This window comes from Diceros bicornis, chromosome 18 (assembly GCF_020826845.1).
Source record: "Diceros bicornis minor isolate mBicDic1 chromosome 18, mDicBic1.mat.cur, whole genome shotgun sequence".
Taxonomy (NCBI): Eukaryota; Metazoa; Chordata; class Mammalia; order Perissodactyla; family Rhinocerotidae; genus Diceros; species Diceros bicornis.
In genome coordinates, this window is record NC_080757.1 from 13,274,892 (window position 1) to 13,280,891 (window position 6,000).

Consider the following 6,000-nt stretch of genomic DNA (forward strand, 5'->3'; position numbering starts at 1 on the left):
GTAGGGACTTTGTTGAGGGCAGAGATGGAGCTCACTGTGGGTTCTGGGAAGGCAGGCAGTGCAGGAATCAAACTATGCCCCTTGGCTCCTCTCCCTCAGCCATCAGACCACTGAGTCAGTAGCTGGAGATGAGCCTAGGAGAGCAGGAGAGATGAACCAAGAGCGTGAGGAAGAGGGGCGGAGGGGCAGGGAGAGAAGGCGGAGGTGGGGAGGGGGCAGACTGAAGATCAGCACCACCACCACCAAGGGCTGGCTCCGTGCCAGGTGGGGTGAGGCTACAGCTTGGCTCCCAGGCCTGGGGGCTCCTCTCAGCCGGCCCCTCAAGGCCCCGCTCCGGCTCCTCCAGCTCAGCCCTGCCCAGTACCAGGCTGTGAGGGAGGTGAGAGCTGATGAACCAAGCTAAACTCCCTCCACATTCACCAGCCTTGATGTCAGCCAGCTAGGAGGCCGACCTCCCACCAAGGCCTGGGGGCACTGGTGCCTGCCCTTCCAGCACTCCTTTGCCTGGTTCTGACCCCTCCACTGCCTGCTGGTCCCTTGATCTACTCTGGTTCTAGGCTGGAAGCAGGATGTGGGACAAGCCTTCCCCTTCCCAGTCACCTCACAAAATCAAATCCTTGCCAGGCCAAAACCATGAAGTTCGAGTCAGGGACCTGAGATGGGGAAACGGAGGCCCTGAGAGCAACAGCGACTGGCCCTAGGCCAGCAAGGCATGGCAAGACAGGACTGGACCCAGGGCCCTGGCCCACATTCGAGAAACTTCTTTTTCCTGCATGCTAGCCCCAGCGTACCTCCCAGGGCAACAGTCAAATTCAGCCAAGTCTGGGCAGCTCCTTCCTGCTCCCCAGGGTGGTTAGAGGCTCCATTTCCCTGGAATTGCTCCTCGGAGGTCTCCAGTACCCCCTTTGGCCTTCTGGCAGTAGCCCCTGTGAACCATTCCTCCTCTTTCTCCCTCTCCTGACTCCCCTCCCACCTCCGTGCCTTTTCCTCCCTAGCGACCTTCCTGAGTGAGTGTCCTTTCACTCACCCCCTGACTGTGGTGGTGCCCAGGGCTCTGAGCTGGGCCTGCTCCCTCTCACCGGCAGACCCCTTCTGGGTGGCATACCCACCCTCCCCCATGCTGACGACTCCCACTTCTCCACCTCCAGCCCAGCCCCTCTCTGTACACCCACCTGCCTCCACCTCTGCCCTCAAGGTCCCACCTACTCCTCAGACTCCTCAGGTCCTAGAAGACGTGTCAGGCTTACAGGGTGGGGAAAGGACATGAGAAGTGGGACGGCTCAGACTCGGCAGTCCTCTGCCCACCTGCCTAGTACCACCTCTCCGCCTTCTGCAGCCCAGGTCCACGTGCATGGGCACAGTGCATACACATACTTGCATGCACGCGACAGACCCCATCCTCAGCAGGAGCTGTCCGTCTCAGGCGTTCATCCATCCCCACACCTGGAGGAGCAACTGGCTTTAGAAAGTGCTCAATAAACACCAGGTGATTGAATGCCTGGGTAAATGGAACTCACTGGAGAGCCAGTGGGACCAACAGGCCTGCTGGATGGATGGACCATGGACAGAGGGAGGGAAGAGAGGCCAGTATGGTCCCCAAATGCTGCCTTGGGTATCTGGGGGTGTAAGGGTTCATTCACTAAGATGGGTCATAGACAGTGTGCATTAGAGGGGATGGTGAGCCCTGGGGGGCTCACAGGCACTACACAGAGCCTTTCTCCAAGGTCACTTCAGCCTTTGCTGGGCTGACCTCACTGGGGGTCCCCCCAAGCCCCTCGGCCAGGAAGGGCTCAGGTTGGAGGGTCATGGGCCAGGCCAGACCCATTATCTGTCAGCCTTGATTGGCCCTGCCACACCCTCCATGCAGCCCTCAGCTTGCTGGGCACTAAAGGACCTGGCAATCCAGCTTCATCCCGGGGAAGGTGCATGAAAGCAGTCATGGGCCATTCCTCAGGTCCACGGCTGCAGGCACCCAAAGGGAACAAGCTAACAAGGACTCAAAGGAGAAGTACGCTCCAGGACTGGGCCCCCCTGGCACACATACCACACCCGTGCTCCTCCTCCCAAATCCTGAAATCCAGCCTCTGTCCTGGAGACCGTTGCCATGTTGTGAGATCCATAAGGGTGGGGACGCAGGGCTTATATTTATCTTTTCCTGCCAGGTTGCTGGGTTCAGGAGCCAAGGGGAGTGCTAAGCAGGGAGGTAGGAGCCACAGTGGAGGCTGTGCAGGAGCAGAAGCCCCAGGGTGTGCAAGTCTTGGAGTCTCATCTCCAGCCGGGACCCAGAAGAGGGACACATGGGGCCCTGCCCTCTGCCCCACAGTTCTGCCTGCCTCAAGCAGAGCCACTGGGGCCCATCTTGGAACCCCGAAGCCACTGGGGGGTCAGGAAGAGACCCTGTACCCTGGATGGCTCCAACTTCCCTCCACCAAACCCTCCTTTAAACTCCATCCCAGGGAACACTCTGCTGGACACACATGGAAATTCGTAATGTTCATCTTTTTCCCTTGTCATATCTAAGGGTGTGTCTGTGCAGGTATCACGCTAGCATGTACATGTGTGGGGTGTGCCTGTATAGAAGAAAGCCGTGGGAGTTAGGGAGTCTATAGTACCTGCACACATACCTGCACATATATGTTGCGTGTGGGGTATGTGTTCATTTGCAAGTACCCATGTTTATAGGAGGGATTTTTATGCATTTGCTCATAGGCGGTGAACATGTGTTTATTCACACACATATGTATGTGCCTGCAGTACATGTGCCAACTTAGACATCAGGATGTGTCCTATGCTGCTGATACTCCACACATGCTTGTACATGTATGTTGTATGTCTACATATGCTCACATATATCAAATGTTTGTGTGTATCATTGTGTGAGCATGTGTGTGAATTAGATCATACATGTCACATGCCCCATTTCTGGCTGAATCTTTAACCAGACCCAGAAGTCCAGTCCGTCTCTAGCAGGTACAGGTCCTGGGTGCTGGGGGGCTGCTCTGCAGACTGTTGCATATAAAATTCTAAAGGTGCCCCCAATCTCAGGAGGCATAATAGAGAGCAGAGCTTCCCGCCCTCCTGGACCAATGTGGGCCCTCTTGGTCGCAGTGGAGAAGAAATTTCGCACAGGCCTGTGCTGGAGCCCAGATGACCTAGAGGACCAACAGCACGCATCCCTGAGTGGAGGGGCTTGCAGTCCTTGCCCCAGAGGCCGGGGCTGCGGAGGGTGTGGAGTGGAGACAGCTGCTTCCAGCCCAGATAAGGCCGTTGGGCTCACATTTTCCATTTCCAGGATCCTCCCACTCGGGTCCCAGCCCCTAAGCCCTGACCCCATGGGCTGGCGTGGTCTCCACTGACTCATCCCAGCTCCCCGTTCCCACCATGGGAACTGCAGAGCCCAGAGGAGATACTGAGGTCCAGGAAGAGCAAGCACTTGTCCAAGGCCTCAGGCAAGCAGGAGTGGAGCAAACACCTGCCGTTACTTGTCCTGGGCCACTGGGGACTGAGGAAGTGGTCGCTGGGGCGGGACAGGCCCAGCCTGGGGCTCTCACAGCTAATATCTTGACCCTTGGGCCTCCAGAAAGCCGCCCAGAGATGGGAGGAAGGAGGACTGGCCCCTCCTCTCAGAACAATAGTCCCTGCGTGTACGCTCTCCCAGCCCTGGAGAGCCTGGCTGCCCCCAGAACCAGCCCGCAGGTCCCTGAGACCTGGAGGGGCAAGCAGTCATCGTTTGGGGGCCGAACTGGCCCTCAAACTCTAGGCTCCTTCTCCCTGCCCCCTCCACAACTTCCCACCCAAAGGCCTGGCTCCTCCAGCCCTCCCTGGCCTGCCTCCCCTCCCCCTGCCAGGGCTATTTATAGGGCCCGGCTCAGTGGCCTCCAGGATGAGAGGAGCCAGAGCTCTGGGGCTACGGCTGACCGGGCCTTCCCCAGGGGCCCCGCAGGCCGGGCAGTGGCAGTGTCCTCTTTCAGCCCAGCAAAAGGCCGCGTCACTCAGAGTGAGCAGTGGGGGTGGCGAGGGCAGGTCAAGGAGGGGGCTGGGCTGGGCCCTCTGGGGCCCTTTGCAGCCGACAGATAAGCTGGGCTTCCTCAGAAGGCCGAGGAGACTCATTGGGACGGGGGCTTGTACGGGAGGTCTCAGGGGGCCCCAGCTCCTCTTTGGGAAGGCCTGGAAGGCCGAGACCACCATCGGGGCCACCAGGCTGCCACCTCCCCTACGAGACCTCAGAGGCAACTTGCTCTAACAGAACTGTCCCCCTGACCCACGGATCCCCTCCACCGACAAGTGAATGCTGCAGGGTGCCATTCAAGGCCCTTCCGGAAAAATACACAAAACTATCTCACTTCTGCCATTGTGCCTGCGCTGGTCCCTCTCTCTGAAGCATCCCTTCCACTTGCCATCTGTCTGACCAACTCCGACTCATTCTTCAGATCTGCAGAACCCAGGTTAAACGCTCCTCTGGGAAGCCTCCCCTGATGAAGCCTATCACCACTCCTCACCTCCACTCCCCACCTCACAATGCCATTTGGAATGCATCCCTCCTCTCCTGCCCTGTCTCCCTCCTCCAGTATGGGGCTTGTGTCTCTCTTGAGTAGTGATCTCTGTTTGGCTTGTGTCTGTGTGGCTCCCCCTGTTCCCCTCAGGCTAGGGGCTCCTGAAAGGGCAGGACCCTGTCTCACTCATCTGTCTGCCCCCATCACCCAGCCCCCAGGTCTGTCAGCCAATGCTTGTTCAATGAATGAAAGAGTGGAGGGGTGCTGAGTAAATGAGTCATGAACAAGTGATTGCACAGTGAATGGAGGCGGAGAGAACAAGAGAGGGAAGGAGAGCAGGAAAGAATCCTTCTGCATCTCCTGAGCCCCAGAGTAACTGCCTGGTGTCCCATTGGGCAGGAAGGCGGTAGGGGCAGCCCAGGCCAGGTCTCAGTGACACGGCTCGGTCCTGGGCAGGAGCCGGATCGGTCATTCTCATTCTTTCCAGATCAAAGTTCCCCCAGGGAACAGCCTGGAACCTGACACTGGCACGGGGCAGGGGAGGGGGACAGCTGGCCCTGTTCAGGAGGAGGGCACGGAGAGTCAGGGTACCTGTCCCCAGCTCCAGGGACACTGGGCCAGTACCCCAGGGAGGGGACTGGACACACACACACAGCCCTACTCCAGCCCCAGCCCCACCCTCAGATGAAGGACCACACTGGTAGATGGGGAACCTCTGGCTGGAGGCCCTTCTGTTCCAGGTTCGCCAAAGACTCCAAGCCTCTCTGGGCCCCAGGGGCTTGACTCCTTGCACTGCCACCCCCTCCATCAGTTCTGACTCACTCCCAGCCCGGTCTCCCAGCAGCCTCCATCTCAGACACCCTCCAGGAATGTCTTTCTCTGTCTCCCCGTCTCTGTGTCTGTTTCTCTGTCTTTGCACCTTTCTGTTTCTGCTCTCCATATTTCTATATTTCTCTGTATTTTTTGTTCTCCCCTCCATCCTTATTCCTGTCTCTCTTCCCATCTCTCTATGTCTCCCTAGACATGAAGAGTAACTATGGCGGCCAGCCCACTGGCATAGTGGTTAAGTGCGTGCTCCGCTTCGGCGGCCCAGGGTTCACTGGTTCAGATCTTGGGTACAGAGCTACGACATGCTCATCAAGCCACGCTGTGGCAGCATCCCACATACAAAATTGGAAGATTGGCACAGATGTTAGCTAGCTCAGGGCCAATCTTCCTTACAGAAAAAAAAAAAAAAAAAAAGAATAGCTATGGAGTGGCGTGTTAGCCCTTTCGTAAGGAGAAGCTGTTTTCACATTCCTCCCCGGCCTCCAGCGCCCAGTCCCTACAGTCTGCAGTGAACAGATTTTTCCTGATGGTGGGACAGGGATGGGAGAGGATAGCACCACTGCCCCTGCTGCAGCCAGGCCTCCATGGTGCCCTCAGGCTGCCATTTCTGAGCTAGACCAGGCCAGCCCCATGCCACGTGAGCAGGCAGGGAGGCAGTGGGCAGAACTGGTCTGGGGCA